Source organism: Apium graveolens, chromosome 11 (assembly GCF_009905375.1).
Source record: "Apium graveolens cultivar Ventura chromosome 11, ASM990537v1, whole genome shotgun sequence".
Lineage (NCBI taxonomy): Eukaryota > Viridiplantae > Streptophyta > Magnoliopsida > Apiales > Apiaceae > Apium > Apium graveolens.
The window spans coordinates 139250774-139272508 of NC_133657.1; the positions used below are offsets into that span (position 1 = coordinate 139250774).

The following is a 21735-nucleotide window of genomic DNA, read 5'->3' on the forward strand; positions in this document are numbered from 1 at the left end:
ACCAATACCTCTAGAATATTTGCGTCAAGAGCTCATCTCAATACCATTCAAAGGTTCGGGACTCTCTCTAGATTCTGAGGAAATACTTTGAATGGACAAAGAAGGCTTAGGAGCGATAAACTTACTTCGGGTTCTTGAAGAAGCACCCTTCGTTGCAGTCGTAGCAGATAGTGGAACGACATCTCCTTTAGAAGCAGTTTTCTTCATCGAAGCAGTAAGTTCACTCGTGTCAATTGATGAAGCGTTCCTGATTGAATGATTGAGGCAGTTCGACCATACTCTATCGGCTACAGGAAGGGACATAATTTTCTCCGTAATCTCCTTGGCCACTGCATCGTCTTCTTTAGCCTCTAATCCAACACCTAAAGCATGAACGAGAAGGAAACATAAGAAAAGTGTGACACGATAGTGCTTAATTTTAAAAAAAATATGTGACATATAGTAAACAAACTACGGATTAAATACGAAAGACATTATTCAACAAAACTTTACAAATAAAGAAATTACCATCCACGTTCCACTTCTTCAACATGTAGTCCACGTCGTCTCCCAAAGTCGACTTCTCCGCATAAAAATATTCACCTTTCCAACCACGGTCGTTCACCGTCTCATTATTCAGAATCAGAGGGTTGTTCTTGTCCTTATTTACAAGGCTAAAATGACAATTACTAAACTTCTTCATAGAATAAGAGTATTTTACCACATCCACATTGGTGCCCAACTTGTGTTTTGCTTCAATTGCGTCAAGACAGGCTAGGGTTCTCCAAACGGATGACATTAATTGCCCTGGTGAAACATGCAAAGCTGTAATCACACCTTTAATCAAGTTGGAATACGGTAATGAAAGTTCGATGCTAAAAGGATAATAGTAGAAGCAAATCCATCCATCTCGATACCAGTCGGCAAGCTCTTCGGAAGAAGGAAGCACCATATTGAATTTCTCCTTAAACAAAGCCACGGCTTCAACAATTCGATCGTCTTTCCAGTTTGATTTACCATTATCTCGAGGGTCGAGTATGTTGGTAGGAGCCCATTCGCTTCTATCACTTGTATCATCCATGGTTTTGACAATTTTAAGAGTGGATGGTTTTGATTTCTTTTTGGGCATTAATGAATGATGAAAAAAGGATGAATGAAGGGTTAAATACAGATTTGGGGAGATAAGTGTTAATGAACTGATTTACGAGGAGCATGAATCTAGAGGTAGAGTATAAGAATGAGTGTGTCTTATCATTTCATCATTAAAATTCAATTCTACACGCCACATGTGAATTAAAAAATAAGGTTACTTTTATCATTTTAATTGGGGAAATTGTTATGTCCGGAATTTTATAGACATGCCGACAATTAGAAGACTTGACGACAACCTTCTGAGACGTGAAGGCTTGACGATGACCAGTTAGGACGTAAGGACATGACGACAGCTAGGGAGGACAGGAAGGTTTAGATAGGAACAAGCTGGGAAATGGTCAACATAGCAGGGATAAGGATAAGGATTAAGAAAGGGTCAAATAACAAACATATTTGAAGAAGGAGTCCAACCCGAGGAAATAGGAGGACATGCGGTTGGAATTTGAACGTGGAACATAGAGTAAAAATAGGGACTTTTAGTTGTTGATATGTACTATAAATACAAGTTAAGTGTTAGACAAAGAACACAACTGATCCATTCAGAAAAACATAGAATATACACTCTTGTACTCATAGTTATTACATAGTGGAACTCTACTTTTGGTTGGGGAAAGTCCCACCCGCGGTTTTTACTTCTTAACGGAGGTTTTCCACGTCAACAATTCTCGTGTCTTTAGTCTTTTATACTTGTGTCATATTATTGATCGATTAAATTATTCTTAGAATTAAAACCTACAATTTTCTACCAAAATATATACCTTTTCAAGGGATCAACAGACAACAAAGACCCGCTTCTTCCTTCCCATCTAGTGTTCAACCTTGAAATTTAAATTCCAGGCATAGATAGTTCTAAAGGTGTTGCTAGTCTTGGAATGTAAGGTATGAAATTCCCCTGAAGCTGCAAAAGAACCTACTTCTAGATGTTGTACTTCTGGGACATGAAGGTCTGGACTGTCATCATTTAACCGTAAAAAAAGATGCTTCCCACGTTTCTCTATGTGAGTGTAGTTACAAATGTTAAATCGTCATGGTTTATCTTCCGAATGGTGATGGTATTTGCTTATGAAAAAATGATGGAGATATAATGGTGACTCCTTTTAAACCATGTTCAAACTTGCTACCTACAAATGCTGATATGATGTTCAAACTTGCTACCTATAAATGCTGATATGAGTAGAGCCATTTTTGTACAAATTATTCTGCTGTTGTACAGTTAAGGCCAAGGCCGCGTGGAACTGTAACGTTTTTCCCTATCCTTGGGTGCACCTTTTTTTATCTTTTGATTATGGCATGGTTAGTTGAGGGAAAGATTCAGGCACTAGCGAGGTCCTTCCATAATAGCATCCTCATCCTCAGGACAGTTACAATCAGTTGATTCCCTGCCCCGGTATTCGGATGGAAACCGCCTTGGTCTAGGGGAATGCCGATGGTTTTATCGCAAAATATAGAACACCTTTTCAAGGGAGCAACAGGCAGCCAAGACTTGCTTCTTCCTTCCCACCGAGAACACCTTTTCAAGGGAGCAACGAGGAATCAAGACCAGCCTCTACAGTACAATATTTCTTTTTTTTGTATTTTATTTTTGCTGATAAGGTTTACACTACAAGAAAAAAGTCCGTAGACATCATTTTTTGGCCTATGTCTATGCTGTTTCCCAACTGATGTTGATGTCGGTGATGTCTATTCTAGACATCGGTGAATATCCGATGTCTATACTCGATTAGACATCGATTTTAGTTAAAAAACAGATGTCTATATGTTGATTATTTACATAAAATACTATAAATAAATTATTTAATAACTAAATTACACCTAATTAAACATGTTAAACATATCACGAGCTATGTTTTTTTGTCACAAAAACATCGATTTTAGTGAAAAACACCGATTTCTATGTGATGATTTTTTACAAAAAATGCTATAACAAAATTATTTAATAACTAAATTACACCTATTAAAACATATTAAACATATATTGAGCTATGTTTTTTTCACAAAAACATCGATAATTTTGACAGAGGAGGTGTAAAATGACATATTAAACATCTGTTTCTTTAATGAAAGGTGATGTCTAATTTAGCGTATAGACATCAGTGATTTCTAGATTGAAGTGATGTCTATGTATCATTTAGACTTGAACATGTTAGTCTATAACATCAGTTGTTTGTCTGAAACTGATGTATATTATGTTTTTTGACATCAGTTTTGTTTGGTTAAAAGTGATGTTTATAATGTTACTTGACATCAGTTTTATCTTAAATAGAGTGATTTCTATGTTTCATTTAGACTTGAACCTAGAGTTCTTTGACATCAATTTTTTACCTTAAAGTGATGTACATTATCTTTTTTGACATCAGCTTTTCTTAGTTGAAAGTGATGCGTAAGAAGTTTATAGACCAAACTGTGTAAAGTTTTACATCACTAATTATGTAATTGTTGTATGAGAATGTCAACCAAAATAGTAAAATATATGATCTGAAATCTAATCTATTACATTCTCCAGAAACCAACTGAAGACATTCTGTCTAATGAAAATTGTAAGATAGTTTTTTCACTATCCTGTTTTGAACACTCTTCAAAATACGAGACACAAATCCTCTCTACACAAGACAACAAGGGCCCATATAAGTTCCCATTATTTAGATATCTCAACAACTGCAGAGGACAAGATGAGCAAGCCGCTTTATCCCAAGCAAGCAAGTACGATCCCCCACTTACTGGACAGATGCCATGTGCACGATTAAATCAACCACACGGGTGCTGCATTAACCACCCAAAAAGACATATGTAAAAGAATTTAACAGTCAACTTTGCTCATAAGAGAAATAACTGAATCGCAAATCACAATTAGATGAGAACGATTGTTTACCTGTATCCCCATTCATTGTCATACCATGAAACAAGCTTGACAAAGTTATCATTTAGAGCAATTCCTGCTTTGGCATCAAAGATGCTTGACCTGAAAAATTTAAGTTTGACCACAAATAAAGATGGATGCTGCATTTTATATTCATTTCATAGTGAATCAAACAACTTGCTGAGAGCCTGCTTAAATTCAAACTAGCTTAACATATTATGAAGTTACATGGTTCCAAAGGTGACTTGTAGTAAGGCAGTTCAAAGAGCAATTGAGTAAAAAACTTCCCTGGTTTCACAATACAGCCCATGCTTAAAAGGTTTGGTCTCACAAATCAAATATATGGTGCTGAGCCACAAAAATGAAATAAATGAAAGAAAAGAAAACCCGCAAGCTCACCTGCTATCACCCACAAAGTCTGTGGAGACCACATCATCTTCAGTGTATTCCAAAATTCCCTTGAGCTTTCCCTCAGACTCTTCCCTGATACAGCATAACAATTATTATATAAAGCAATGAATCAATGAAGACAGAAGCAATACAGAACATAAATTTAGACATTATTCATAATACTTGAGCATATAATTTTACACGGATAAGTTCATAAGCAATAAAATAATGATTCTTACTTGATAACAGCTTTAATTTGTTTGTAAGTGGCCTTCTTTTCCAGCCTAACAGTGAGATCAACAACTGAGACATCCACAGTAGGAACTCGGAATGACATGCCAGTCAACTTCCCATTCAATGAAGGTAGCACTTTCCCAACAGCCTAAGAAAACATTAAACCATAGTACGAGTATGCATTTCAGAAAAAAATTATCAACAAACCACAACAGAAGGTGCCCATAGAAATGTTCAATCACAGGCTATTCAGAAACATAATAAACTCCCAAATGGACTATTATTATCGACCCATTAAACATGTTTGAACAGTTTGCAGGTACCTTGGCAGCTCCAGTGCTGCTAGGAATGATGTTAAATGAAGCAGCTCTCCCACCTCTCCAGTCCTTGGCAGAAGGTCCATCAACAGTTTTTTGTGTGACTGAAACACAAAGGATATATTTAAAACAGTATCACTCTATGTTCTATGAATCTGATAAGGACTAATAAAATAAGACGGATACTCACCTGTGATTGAATGGACATTTGTCATTAGCCCCTCACAATGCCAAACCTATCATTGATCACCTGCACATTTAAGAGGAAAATTGAATGATATCTTTAATTCTTCCAGATTTTATGAGAAAAACCAATCAAGCTAAGAAAATTATTTACCCTAGCAAGGGGAGCAAGGCAATTTGTGGTGCAACTAGCATTGGAAACAATATAGAGGTCAGATTTGTGTTCCTTCTCATTGACATCAACAACAAACATATGAGCATCTTTGCTAGGGGCAGATATTATGACCTTCTTTGCACCTCCCTGAGAAACAAGATAGAAGTCAATCAATATACCTATTACTGGAAAACAGACAAATACTACACTACATTTAATGAGCTTACTGCAATCCATACCTTGAACCGAAGACAACAACAGGTTTCTCACCAAATAAAAGGGTCTTCTCATCCTTAACTTTGATTTCATGATGCTTCCAGGAACCATGGACACTATCATACTTGAACATATATGTCTACGACAAATAATAAATAACAAACAATAATCAGTTTCACTTTCGCAAAAGCAAATAAGGAAGATCAATCTTAGTTGTTAACTTGCAAAACTAACACCAACTTGTAAGCATACACGGTCAATTTCAAATTGACTGAGATTTCACCAGAACACAATCGTTAAAATTAATGTCTATTATAATCATTCAATCTTGCATTCAAGTTCTGATCCAGCCTTATAACAACGATAACCGTTTATAAGTAACTTGCAAGTTAAAGACAATTTCAACAGTTAGAGTAAACTTGTGTTCAAAGACTTCAAGTGACAAGGCAATTTATTAGTTTCTACTAAAGTTCCATAATGCAGTTTTACAAGTAAAAATGAAAATCATCCACTCTAGAACATATAGATACTTACAATAACTATATAGTAACACTGTCATGAGCCTCTCGTACCCGGGCAGAGCGCGACAAACAACTTAATTTCGATAACTTGTCTATAAAATAAAGGAGATAAATCTATAACAAGCACCAAACACCAAATCAAAATATATAAAACCTAATCATATCCGTAATAAAATAAAAGATCAGCATTTATAACGAGCAAAATTAGATAAACAACACTAAATCAAATCACAAATCACAACTAAAGCAAAAAAATGAGGATTAAAGTTAAAAAAAACCATGTAATCAGTAGAGATGAAATGATCGTTAACTTTACACAATTTACAAAAATAAAAAAACAAACAAAAATACAAATGAACAACCAAAAACACCCAAATTACCTAAAGCTTTAAATCTTTTTTTCAGATTAGGTCCTGTATACAACAAGAAGAAAAGTATTAGCAACAAGTTTAAACACTAAATTAATAATAAAAATAAGGGTTTAGAATTAGAAAAAACTCCAATTTACAAAATTAGGGTTTTGAATTCAAAAATCCTCAACTTTTAAAACTGGTCTTCATGCAGAGAAGACCAGTTCGATTCAATTAGATACAACACTTACCGAAGTAGAGAGGTTAACTGAAAGAGGCTTAACGGAGAGATTGAGAGCGGAGAGAGGTTTCGAGAGAGAGTGAGAGGTTCTAGAGACAGGTTCGAGAGAGAGAGAGGTTCGAGAGATTGTGATGGTGAGATGATGGTCGGATTTCAGAGAGATTGTAAGGGGAGAAGGGTTCGAGAGAGAGAGAGAGGTTCCAAAGAGAGAGGGGTTCGAGAGAGAGAGAACAGTGTTCTGTTTTTTAGTTTTTAGTTTTGATTTTTTAGTTTTTTGTTTTTTGTTTTGATTTTGTGTCTGAAGATTGATTTGGGGGGAACCAAAATTTGGTAAAGGGGGGAGAATTTTGGGATTGGGGGAATTTAGAATTAAAACTGAATGAAAATTTGACTAAGGGGGGAAAGAAAAGGTGGGCGCGAAATTATTATTTTTGGTGAATTTTAGACATCGGTTTAATTATGACCGATGTCTACAAAGAACAAAGACATCATGAAAACACGAGGTGATGTCAATACTTCTTTTAACATCAACGGCAATGTTAACCGATGTCTAATGTGCGATGTCTATTGACATTATTCTTGTAGTGTTAGTAGATGATGATAATTTTTTAGCAACATACAGACAGATACAGTATCTTCTCTCGTTCAAGTCTAGAAATTCAAATATTAATGTATAAGCATTATATAGATCCGAAGGACAATACGGGTGAAACCGCCGGTACGGATCTTATTCCAGGCGAGGTTCTGAAAGAAAGTCTACCCCATTGTTTCATCAACTGGATTTTATGTTCATTTGTTGTAATAAAGTAGAAATATTGTACTATAAACATTGTATCATACATATCATTATTTTGCAGAAAAATTAAGCCTATTTGAAAAGAGAGGAATGTTTTTACGGATAAAAGGTTATGAGCCCCAAAATAAATCCTAAATTTGTTCTCAAATGGCACAGAACCTAGTGTAATTAATAAATATTGCATTTTCCAGTATTATGATGTCCTGAACATTTTCCAGTATTATGTTTCGCTTAACTGTGATTTGGAGCCTTTACATTTTGTAAACAAATTTCATAGATCTGCTCGTGGTCGTGGGCATTATCATAATTACATATGTGGGCAACAACTAAAACACATTAATTCCGACAATATTATCATAAATATGTCCCGCTTATTATAGCAGACAACTAAAGTTAAAGGAGAGAATGGTATTCCTTCTTCTATTCCTGAATTTCTCTCTTCATGCTCTATTTTATTCCATGCTAGTTATAGTTGATATTCTTTCATTGAAATGAAAACAAAAATGTATCAGACTACATTACTATAATAAAAATACCTTGTTTTTTGGCTATCTGGGGCCAATACTATCGCAGCTAAGTGAGGATTCTCCCAGACCCCGTCATGATAAAAAATGAAAATGTACATAATACAAAAACATTAATTATTTAGGTACCAAGACTTGATTTCCAGTAATCTCAAACAAAATTTGTTCAAAAACCTTGACAATTATTTCACAGTAAGTACCGGAATTGAGTGAAAGGTAGCAAGCAAGAAGTTGTTGAAACTCCTCTTTTGTACTCATGTTGTGCTCCATGATCATTTCCATCATTGACTCTTTGAACTCTCTATCAGGATCTATAGATTTCTTTACAATAGCCATGGAATGTGATGATAAACTTTCCCGGCCTTGAGCTTGAGCAAGCCTCTTTGATGCTATTCTTGGTGATCCTCATTTGATAATTCTGAACAAAAATTTCTGAATTGTTAAAATTCTGAACGAATGATTAATCTGAATGTTGAACAAGTGATGTTGTTTGTTAAATTAATGTTAATTTTTTCTGAATGATAAATTTATAAATTTATTACATTTTCTTTATTTATTTCATACTCTATGGTATACCTTTTTAAAAAAATAATTATCTCTATATTGATATAACTTTTTTTAGTGCTACTGAAAAGAATTAAAATGTTATTTGAACATTTATCAAAAAAGAAAAGTAGAACGAGATAAGATATTTTTTTAATAAAATTTTAAGTGAGAAATGATTTTTAAGTATAATAAATGTTAAATTAGTAAAGTAATAACCACACAATGAGGCTACAATGAAATTTGATTGCACTATAATATTACTTTTTTTGTGAGGGTGCTAACTGCTAAACATAAGAGAGATGAGTCATTATTATCGGTAAAAGAAGCGTTGGAATGGTTCATCTAAATATTTTTCAGTGACCAGTCCAGTGATTGTTCAGATAAATAAGAATCGTCCAGCTATATCAAAATCTAACCAAATAATCAGAATAGTAAAATATTAATTCGTCTAGTTCAGGAGGAATCATTCTTCTGTAAACAAATGAACCCCTAGCTCTTAGCTTCACTCCTATTGATTTCACTCTTAATTTCCTAACCGGACATTTTCTCTCTTCACCGATACTATATTTATTTAAGCTACATGAACTTGTCTCGTCAAATTTCCTTGAGCTTCCTTGAAACTTGACTGCTGGTTTAATTCCATGATCAACTTTGTCAAGCTTGGTTATGATTGGTTTGAGCTCAAGTTGTGACACTAAATCAAGCTTGTAGTCATAATGGTTGGATGGAGAGTCAACTTTTACTCGTCTAAATTCAGAATCTAGATCATTGAAAACAGGATCATCACAAGAAGAGCTACCGGTAGAATAATTCCGGGCCAGTTCAAATGCATGATTACACTTAGGCCATATTTGTTTCATGGAATTATAATCCTGGGATAATAATCCGGGGATAACTAATCCTATCAAAATTACTCCTATGGATTAAATAATCCTATCCTAAGTTTGTTTGAAAGGATAAAGTGTAGGATTGGAATTTAATCCTTTAAAACTTTATCCTATATTTGTTTTGTGGGATAGTACTTGGGATTGGAATATAGTCTTTTAAATTTTCCAATCCTATGTTTGTTTCATATGGGATAATAATGAGGGGGATTATAATCTTATAAAAAATGACTTGTATGAGGGGATAAAACAATACCTCCTCCCACCAAGCATTAGATGGGATTATAATCCTATCCTCTACTCCAACAAAACAAACATGGGATAGGATAATTTAAAGGATTATAATCCTTGGATAACTCTTCACTAATTTTTTACAAAATAAACATGGGATTGGAAAATTTAAAGGATTATAATCTTATCCCCCACTTAATACCATTAAACAAACATGGCCTTAGAGTAAACGGATCCATGGATGACAAGACAACTTGAGTACTCCCTAGAATCAGAAGAGTTAGTGATTAGCTTCTGAGAAGCTACAATTTTCTTTGTGCAGCGTCTTCTATTGAATGATTTTCTTGGTGGCTCTGACAAATGGGAGGTTGACTTGAAGTCTCGATTGAAGTGGTAAGACTTCCAGGACTGACATGTTTGTTGGGCCGCTGTGGCAGTGAATGATGATGCAAAAGGAGATGACTTCATTTTGGATTACACTTTCTTGTTTAGGGATTTACGCGTCAAGTTCTGCAGCTTTCTGGTTTTACTAGCACTCGTGTGCTTAAGCTTATAAAACCAAGCATTTGGCAGCATATCTGAAAACTTAAACCTGTAATTACCCATCACACAAAAACTGCTTTTCTGACTGCTCTAGGATGAGTTAGTATGTTATATAACAAAAACTGAAGTTTTGACAAAAAGTGAATAGATGCTTCTCTGACAGATGGAGCACTAGATGTTCTGTTACAAACATATGTCCAAATATATTATGTTACATAGATTTGGGTAATTATGTGGATTGTAATTATGATATTATGGCACCTAGTCAACTGATATGGCCATACATTATGATATATTGGTTGTCATCAGGGACATATCCACTTTAGTTTCTAATAATAATCCGGCTATTCCATGGTCCGATCGTGTTGACCTTTTTCTTTACTTATAGGCTTACGATTGAGAATCTGTATTAAGATATTTTCAGGGTAAGTCAAAATCGAACCCGGTCTGTGACGAATGAGGATAAACTATTAATCATTTGAGCTATTAATAGCTGGACTTTGATTACAAAATTGAAAGGCTTAATGTTTATGTTAAGTTTCTTATTTCTGTGTCAACAAACGAAAACAAACTTATTTTTATGATTGAACATTGTGCAAATATTAAATCTTTGTGTTGGAAAAAGATTAATATGTAGACTAATTGTCTTTTAATAACAAGATTAATATGTAGACTAATTGTCTTTTAATAACACTAATGCCAATAAAGAGTTTATGCTAAGAGCGTCACTTTAAGTTTGGGAAATGATATACAAGTTAGAATAATAGAATTTGATTAAACAGTACAAGCTGAAATTCTATTCTGAAGTTCAGTTTCTCAGGGAATGAGCAAGTATCTAATTTTTCCTTCAACTATTTGACGATCATACCGCTCCCAGACTTTTTTGGCACATCTGACAGAAAATTCATTTTTTGGCACAGCTATTGAAACTCTTCCAAAAATGGCATAGAATGCCACTTCCACTACGCCATAAGTGCTCAAATACTATGCTTTTTTTAGTGTTACAAGAAAAGCGTTCTGTTATGTATGGTTTTGCTTAATCTTCTCCAACACTAGTAAAAAAGCATTGCATTAAACAGAAATGTGCTATTTTGGTAAAATTGTAAGTGTTGTGACGTGCAACACCATGTTTAAGCGTTGCATTATATTAAATTATTTTTGAGATTATAAAAATAGATATATTATTAAAGCAAATACAATAAGTTTAACATTTTAGTCATTTATTTAATTTAAATATAAAATGTAATATTTTATTTAATTTAACATATTTAGAAATAAATTTATATAAGTTTAAATCCTATTTTAAATTTTTGAAAATTAAAAAAATCTAAAAAAAATATTTTTTCATCAAAATATAGGATTTTTATTTAAGAGTTTCATTATATTAAACTATTTTTGAGATTATAAAAATAGATATATTATCAAAATAAATACAATAACTTTAAAATTTTAATCATTTATTTAAAATATAAAATATAGTATTTTATTTAATTAAACATATTTAGACATACATTTTATATAAGTTTAAATCGTATTTCTAATATTTGTAAAATTATAAATTTTGAAAATTGAAAAAAATCCAAAAAAATAATATTTTCATTCAAAATATAGGTTTTTAAAAAAAATGCAAGACTAGGAATTGAACCTGATCTTAGGCACAGAGACTCTAGGTGGAACTCTAAACCACGCGAAACAGCTATTGTTTTGTTAAAAAAATAGGAATATAATACTCTTACTCTTTGACCCAAATTTTAGGCGGACAAAACTCCCCCATTGCAAAACATTTGGGACAAAATTTCCCCCCTTTCTCACTCTCATTTTCCCCCTTTGTCACTCTCATTTCGGACAAAACTTATCAGATAATCTTCTCCCCCTCCCTCCCTCTATCTATCTTTCTCCCTCTCCCCTTTGAAAGGAATATGTCCTAAGTCCAATCATGTATGAGGATTTAGGAATAACTTTTATGTAATCTGTTTTGATTTCATTGATATTAATAAAAGACTTGTTTTGTTTTTATTACGGGCTTTATCTATTTAAGTGTTTAAATAAGATATACCATAGTTTAGAGTAAAGCTTTTTATGGATTATGATGAGATCATAATAGTGAGACCTAAAAAGATGATAACTCTAAACTTAAATAGTTCCTGGTCATAGGATTACTAACTGGTAATTAATAATCCGCAAAGATCGGTACATACTATGCTTGCTTCATTATGAAGGATGTCTGTTCTCATGGACATTTGTGTGGTGACACTATAGCTAGTATGTAGGTGCTTATTATGGAATAAGTTCATTGAACATGACTCGCACAGCTGAACAACTGATGGAGTTCACTCACGTGTCAGCAGTTGTTCACATAGTGATAGTTGTACAAGTATCCTTAGACTTGAGGTCATCATAGTCATCTTGTGTACACTGAACTATGCTTTGGTTTAGTTCTTAGTCTCCAGGGACAATTATTTGTGCTCTACTGGTTATAGGAATTTGTACACGAAGATAGTGTATGATCAATAAAGGATCTACACCTTCCAGTGAAGGAAGCGAACACTACTAGAAAAAGTAGAATAGACATCGGCTAAAAACCGATGTCTATGAACAAAAAAATCCGATGTCTTCGTGGGTGATGTTAAAGACCCCCCATTTAACATCGCTTTTAAATTGATGTTAAAGAAGACGTATAACATCAGTTTTTAAAGAAGTTAAATTTCTAATGCATGTCTAATCTTCATATATTATCATAATATGATATTTTTATCAATTTAAACATATGTGAGATAAGTAAAATATTTTCATTTACTCATTAAACTGATGTTACTAATACCAGTAACAACGGTTTTCAAGATAAACCGATGTAAATATAACTTTTAACATCGGTTCTTTATTTCAAACCGATATCTATTGGTGACAAACCGATGTCTATAAAACTTAATAACATCGGTTTTCTATTTTAAGATTTTTTTTGTTTTAGTATTTAACATCGTTTTTAATCAATATTACTGATGTCAATGTTCAACTAAAACTGATGTATTAAGCTTTGACATACATCATTTTCCATTATAATGATGCCTGTGCCTGTTTTATTAATGCATATTTTAAAAATATAGATGCCAAAAATTTGTCAAACCAATGAATTACCAAAACCATTTGGTGCATAATACCAGTAATATATAAATCTAACAACTAATATTCAAACATCTGGTACAACAGATTCATCTAATCCAAACATCAAGTACTACATATATCCATCCATCTATTCTACTACTGTCTATACAAAGAATTTGACTTGCTACCGGAAATACTAACAACGAAAACCAAAGAGGAAAGTAAGCAAAACTTTCCGGGAGTAGTGAAGATCTTTAGTTATCAGGTGTTTGAGAGAAGGATATGATCGGCAATGTAAGGATGGTCACAACTCTGAAAAGAAAGCAAGTGCAACATAACATCAGATAGGGTGAGAACATTATATATGTATTTATATTAAAAACAGAAATAAGGATCTGCATGTTGACTGGAGGCAATCATTTCTAGAAAGTGAAGATAGAGATATAGCATATAAAAACACCCGGGCTTTAGTTAGAAGTCTTCATACCAGGCTCGACGTACTAAATTTAAAGACCTATTAAGAGCTATGAAACTAAATGTAACTGCAAAGATAGTATAAAATCTATGAAATGAGAACCATATCATATGTAAATATATGTAAATAACGGAAACCATGGGACGTTAAATTTCAATTAGTACAGTGCCATTTTCCGGCTAGTACAAGTGATTTTAAACTATAATCATTTAACTGAGAAGTAATCTCAGCATATAAGCTATAATTCCGTCTATTTTGTAGCAATTATCTCTGGTGCAATAGTGCACACAACAAGTCATCTAAAAATTTATAGTTTCTGCTCCCGTTGATTTTCTCAACATACCTGTTTCGTGACTCCTTCCTCTGTAGTCTCATATCTTCTTTGACCATGTGATAGTTAAGCGGTTTCACTCTTCCTACAACATAAATTAGCAGACACGGTATAAATCATTTATAATCATTTATAATCATTGTATTTATTTATATTTTAGCACACACAATTTACAAAGGTGTATTATGAACTTTTTTAGGGCACTGATAGATATATGTACGAGGTGCTGGTACAGATTATATACATTGTATTTTTCAGGAGTTGGCACATCTATTACATAATGGTAATCGTAAAAAAGCAATGAATGACACTTACTTGTGAGAATCAAAGGTATGAGGAGCATTAGAGAGCTTGCGAAGATCAAAAAGCTTGACTGTCTTATCCGTCGAGCCCGTGGCCAGTATCCATTCATTAAAAGGGTTAAATGTTAAGCAAATTAAACTACAACAAAAACATTTTATATTCCTTCAACCAGAGACGACATTACATGATGATTCTTTATACGCCAGCAAATAAGGTTAAAAGGAAGGCAGCAAACCCAACTTCTGACTACACCTACTGGTAACAATTAAGAGTAGGAAGCCACAATTCTGCTTCCTGACATATCTACTGTCAGAAAAGGTACACACTTCGCTCAATTAAAAGGTACATACTATAAATCGTCTAAATTGTTCTGTCTAACACTAAAACGCCAAACTAGCAGAAAATGTAAAATATGACTACACCTTCTGGTAGCTATTAAGAGTAGGAAATCACAGTTACTGCTTCCTGACATATCCATTATCAGGAATCAGGATCTGAACCACTGTCATTGAAGGTTGATGCAACTTCCACCATTCAGAAAATTTGTTACAAAATAAATGTTTATAAGTTTATCAAAGTTGTGTGAATTTAGAAACTGGTATTATCATGAGCATTTCACTAAATAAAACTCAAAACAGACTGAATAAAAGTCTACCTGACCAACATGTCCTGATGTATTTCCTTGAGACTTTGAAGATAAATCATTCTCAAAATTTCCATTAGGAAGAGTTCCAGAATCATGAGTTTGACAATCCCCACTGACATTAAGCTGGTTTCCAACATTGTTCCCAGACTGTAAAGCATCTTTTATGATCAATTCAGAGGCACGTGATTCATCGGTAGAAGTTGCATTTCTTTGTCTTAGATCTGCCAACTCAATCTGGAGTGCTTGTATTGTATGCACAAATTCTGCAAACTGAAAATGACAGTTATTCTGAGAATAAGTACTGCAAAAATATTTTGCACTAGCCAACCATCTGAACACCATAACGAAATCTGAAAGATGCAATTTGACTGGTAAACAGAAAAAACTTGTAACTCGCAACATCGAATTCAATATCTATGAACTTACTCTGATGCTGAACGCAACAAGCAAGCAAAGTAAGACATAATATATATATGTTCCAAGAATCCGTATTAACCAACCTGTCTTTGACAATTCATCCACAGCTGATTATATTGTTCGGTACGCTCTCAAAGTTCAGCTTGCAAGGTTTGGTTTGTAGTTGTTTGTAACGCATCCATTTCCAGGGCTCGCATAATCCATGTTTGTGCTTCTCTTAGTTGTTCATCTTTAAAGCTTAGAGTTTCCTGTGATGCTCTATGCTGAAAGAATCAGCATGTTTAAGAATAGTCAAATTTAGTGGTTCCTTTATTGAAAAATACTGTATAAAAAATATTTTGGCAAAGCAATTAAGTATAATAATTGATAAACCTGTTCTTGCAACTCCATAAACTGACGCTCTTTCTCCTGCATGTGATCTTGAAAGTCATGGATTTGTTTAACATGTTGTGCTCTTTCAGCCTCTGAAGTATCACGCTCTCTCCTGCAATCAAGAGGAGCCAGAATTATACACAAATATGACAATCTGCCAAACCTCATACACCCTGGGCAAAGACAACCAATTTAATGGAAAATAAACAGCTAAATTTTTGGAATTCCAAGTTAGAAACACACCACAAACTTCCCATTTCAGACCAATAAACATAGTTGCCATGTCGGCAACTCAAGTCAAGTAAATTAATATAAATATAAATTAAATAACATATTATACATAATGCATATCTGTGTTCTCACAACAGAAGTACAACAACAGCATTACCTAATGTATATTAATTACATAAAAATATATTAATTACAATCATCTCTTTTTTCCATCCCATATACATAACATATATAGACTAGTTGCGGCTAGTCAAGCGCCGTGATAATAATGCCAATAAATAAAAACATTAATAACAGGTAAATAGAAGCGCTCTCTGCCTTGCTTAACTGAATATATATAATCACTTTAAAATGTCAAAGACCAGACCTTTATGTAACCAGAAGATAAAGTAAATATGTATACATACCTAAATGTTGTGAGTTCTTTGTTTTGTTATCCGAGAAGATCATCTTTGGCCCACACCTGTCCATGTGAAATGCTCAAGTAAAAAATTAACTGAGCAACTAGAATAAAAGCACGGCTATGTGAAATTTATAAAAGCATAGATGTGGAAAGAAACCGCTTGAGTATCTAATCTATTAGCATGCAACTCTCTTTCTTTATTTTCAATCTCCCTTTCAAGTTCATGTTTAGCTTGTTCCCTTTCCCTTAATTGCTCCTTCAGACACCAAAAAATTGATATTGTAAGCACACTAGCATAAAGATTGGAGCTAACAATATGAAAAAAGAATATTGCCTCTCAACATTTTGTCTAATCATAAAACTTATTCTGCTAAAACAAGATGAGCAGCGCTAGGCTTTGCTTTGGTAAAGCGTCTCCATCCAGCATAACTTCTTGCCCAATACCGCCTGCGAGCTCGACTTGAACATGTAAATTCCCGTAAGCAAACATCATATAGACTGAATGATCAAGATTAAACATAAATAAATAAAAGCAAATTTCATAGGACATGATTTAACACACCTAGATTGTCAAGCATATATTTGTTATAAAAAAATAGAGAAACCGTTCTATGTATAAAGAAATACAAACAGACCTAACACATGAAATATAGAGCTCAATGCAGCTGTCAAGGTATTCTACACATCTGAAAATAGAAAAAATGCAGGACAAATTTTTGCTAAATCACCAAAAACCACAAGACCACAATCAATTACTGAAGTAGGGGCTGATGCATATCCACCCATCAGCCGATAAATTACACAATATAAATACATAAATACACATATATATATACATTAATAATAACTCAGTGAGTCTTACACAAGATTAGATAACACTAACACACACGACATATAAAATGTATATAAAAAATTCAAACTACTTAACTAAAAAAAAGATTAACATGCTCAATTGAAACAATTATTCAAACTAGGTTTCAAATCGAAATCCCCAAATTAAAAATTAGGGTTTCAGGCTTACTTAATTCAAGATTGACCTACGACTCGAGCTTTAAACTCTGATTTGAGCTTTAAGTCTTCACATCTTTAACCTTTAAACTTAGATTTGAGCGTACCCAATTCAACCTCCGACCTTTTCAAACTCCGACCGAAAGAGAGAGCAGAGCGAGCAGAGAGACCAGAGAGAACATAAAGAGAGGAGACGAGTGAATTTTCCATAGAGCACAATCTGGAGAGAGAGGGATTTTTTTTCCGAGAGAGTTATTCTTCGAGAGAGATGAAAGTTGTTCTTTTTTTTTTTTGGTTTTAAGTTTCTAGATCTGCATATGTGTAATTTTGATTTTTATTTTTAGTGTAAAGTTAAAAAAAGAAGAGGGGAAATGAGTACTAAAATTTCAGAAGGTAAAAAATGGGGGGAGTTTAAAGAGGGAATGAAACATTTGGCTAAGGGAGGGGAAAAAGGGAAGGCGCGTTGATTAATTTTTTAAAACAAACATATAACATCGGTTGGGCTAAGAAACTGATGTTTATAACTACAAAAGACATCGGTTGTCCAAAACCGATGTAGAAAACACCTTCTACATCGGTCAAAAAAGCAACCGATGTATAAGAGGCGATGTCTATTCTACTTTTTCTAGTAGTGAAATGTTCAAGGCTGATCCACTTATGCTAGTTCAGGAATCTCTGGCCAGAGTGAATGAAATTAGAAAGGAGTTTCTAATTTGCATAGAACTACGCATAGTAAATGGTAAGTAAGTGATTAAATTAGATAGGCTTGACACGAGATCCATGCCTTGTATTTAATCGGGACATTGTAGGGTAGAAGGAGTTTATTGTACGGTAACTATTCACTGAATAGGTTCTTGGTATTCTATGCAGTGAATTCATATTATCCGGATAGTCGCGATATGCTGAAAAGTATCCCTCACGATGTAGAATAAATGTGATTAATTAATTAATCATATTTAATAAATTAGAGAATTTATATAAATAATGATAAAATAGTTTTGTTATTATTTATTTCTACTACCGGCTTAATATTGAACCTACAGGGTCACACCATAAAAAGAGAATGATTTAATGGTAGAGGAATTAATTAATAATGGCTGATAATTATTTATTTATGAAATAAATAATTAATTGGCAAATTTAATAATTAATTAAATGAGATTTAATTGATTATAAATTAATTAAGAAAAGTTCTTAATATTATTAATTAAAGGATTTAATTTTTGGAAATTAAATCAAAAGAGAGAATTATTTCTAAAGTGTTTAGAAAAAGGATTAATAATTAAAAGGTATTTTAATTATTAATGAGAATAATAAATGGGATAATAATAATATTATTTATGGGAAAATTTCAGCTAAAAATTTTGCCTATAAATATACTATTATAGACCCTATTTTTATTCTAACCTAGGAACCCCAAAACCCAAAAAGTTTGGAAAACCCAATTCTCTCCACCTCCTTCCTCCTCCTTAACATCGTTTTCTTGGTGGATACCGGTGGAGTGCTTCACACTTGAGGAGCAACTGCTAAGGATCTCTGATCGTTGTCTCCGAATTATTTTAAAGGTTAGATTCGATCCCTCGAATTTTTATTCAAGATCTCTATGCTTTTATTTGGATTTTATATGTGTAAAAGTGTTTTGCCATACCCCCGCTGTGATTAAAATCCAACACCCTTTCCTCTTTCTCTCTCTTTAATTTCTATTATATATCAGTTGTAAGTCATATTGTATTTGTTTTTGCAAGTACGTACAACGGCGAGGAGATAAGGCAGCGATTATTCGTTTATCTTCTTATCGACTTTGAACAGGAGAAGGAAAAATGGCTGAAAGAAATGGCAACAATCGCTAACCTCAGGTATTTCCATATGCCCCTTTTTTCTATTGGCTTATTGTTGATTTTACTTTGACATATTGGACTTGTCATTCCACAAGGTTCCTTGTTGGATCTGTAGATGATTAAGATATTATTTACATTTGACAATGGCAAAATGGTCGAAGACATTTAATCTCTTCAAGGACTGAAGTATCAAGGGCTCTAATTGTTACCAAAAATTCTAGAAGAAAGCAAGCCCTTCTGGTAACAAACGTTTCTTTGGAGTCAGCAATATTATCAGTAATCTAGCTATACTTGTTTGATTGATATTTGTTGGAAGAATGCTGCATGTGGTTGAAACCCCTAGCCCGATTTATTTTAGATATTTTAAGGCTATAATTGTCCTGTTGATTAAAATGGGGTTGAAAAAATTAGGGATGAGAATTGGTGGGTTTGAAAATCCAAATCCAAACTCGAACCCAAAAGATTACCTGAACCCGGAAAAAAACGGAATCAGATTCTAATGAATTTCTTATAGGATTGCGGTTGACATGTAACCTGATTTTTCCCCCCAAAATCAATAAATTGCTGCAAATTTCAGTATTCAAGTTCCAGTGAAATTGATATATCCTTTGTGGCATTAGTAGTTGTAATAATGTTTTTTTGTGAAATCATAACATGTCTATAAAGTTGGTATGTATATGTTTACTAATGGATATTATTTTAGTTTATCTATTTTTTGAACTTGCCTGTAGTGTACCCAAAACGAGGCCTTGACAACTAGGAATTTTATTATACTGTTTATGTGGCTTACTGTCTAGTACATAATTGCTTTGTTATCCTTTAATGTGCATATTCGTGCCCTACAATAATCTCTTAATATTTACAGGATATGCTTCCCATCTTAACTGAATTACGTTATGCACTTGATGTACAAGTGGCACTTGAAGCCCATGTGGAGAATGGTAACTTTTGTAGGGTTGGATTTTACATACCAAGTTTTGTATCAATATATTGTGGTATTTTAAATTCCGCAAAGTTTATTAGTCTTGATATAATCTTCAGTGAGCATTAGTCCAATTCTCAGATGTTAAATTGTGCAAGCATTTCAAGTACTCTCTGAGTATCTGCAACTTTTCGACAGTTTTTCAGAACTTTTAGCAGTACAAGAGATGAGTTGCGGTGTCGAGATGTGTTATGCGAATTGCTAAGAATATATTCTTGCAGAGATGTACATAGTGTTCATGTTAAATTATTCAGTACATGTACATCTTCTCTATTTCTAGTTTAAACCTTTATAAGACTATTTTGTCCTCAAAAACAATTTCAGGTTTTGTTGGGTAAAACTCTTCAAAAGATGGACTCACTTTTGCTAGGGGTCTGCAAAGACTTCAAAGAGGAGAGCTAATTATCAAGGGTTGTGATTATTCTCTTGATAGTGACCTAATTACTTTGTTCATGTTTTCTTCCTTTTTTGTTCTCGTAAATATTGTTGGTTGTGAAGTTGTTTCTCTGGAAAGCTATTATAGATCTGAAAAAGTGAAGGACTTTAAATATGAGGATGTTAGCTCACTTGATCTTACTTTGCTGTCTAAGGTATAATAAATTACTTTGGGTTGGTAGTTATGTTTATTGTTATGGATGTCCTTTTATATACTTGAGCATATTTACATGGAGTTTATAATTACATACTATGTGGGGTTATACAATTCCTTACAAGTTGAACTTTTGATCATGACAGTGAAAAGAATACGTAAATTGTTCAAAAATGGGCAAGAGGAAGTCCTTTTAACTTTTGACTACTGATATCTAGAAGCCTAATATATTTTGGAGTTATAATTGTTCATCAATAGGGCAGTTGGTTGAATCACGTGGATAAGAATATGTTGTACACATGTCCACATTATATATTCATAGAGCTGAAAAGATTGTTTGGCTGGTATTGTGATTGTATTGACGAATCGATTGTAGAGATAAGTTTTTCCTTTTAGAAACTATCAACTATATTGGAAGTAAAATTAAATGAGAAATCAGGGTGCTGAAAGATTTTTCTCCTTGTTGGCTAAGTTTATGTTTTGTACATAGTTCCACACCTCTTTCTATATGGCAGGATGTTGCGTTATAAGTTGTGTATGACGGCTTCACAAAAATAAGTGTCATGTAGATGCAGTGAATAGACATGCAGTATACGTTGTAGGTTTTAGTTTAATTTATTTTCTTGTTCTAGTTGGCCGATCAAATAGTAGACATGAAGTATACGTTGGGGGTTCTAGTTTAATTTATTTTCTTGTTCTTGTTGGCCGATCTAATAGTTCTACTATTATTGTCTCTACATATATCCCGGTTCCCTTTTCTCGTGAATTGTTTTATGTCACTTGCTTCTGTATTGGTTCCGTTGTTAGTTGTGATAGTATGAGTGCTTTATGCAATTAAGTTTGTATATTGGTGTAGGGTTGCCCATTATGGAAAGCACAAGTTGTTTTTTTAATTCCATTACATTTTAACTTAAAAATAT

The 21735-nt window shown here is 33.3% G+C and overlaps 1 pseudogene; it reads right to left on the reverse strand.

The window, feature by feature from the left end:
- Positions 1-3845: 3845 nt before the first annotated feature.
- On the reverse strand, positions 3846-9320 carry LOC141695939 (glyceraldehyde-3-phosphate dehydrogenase, cytosolic-like; annotated as a pseudogene).
- Positions 9321-21735: the final 12415 nt, after the last annotated feature.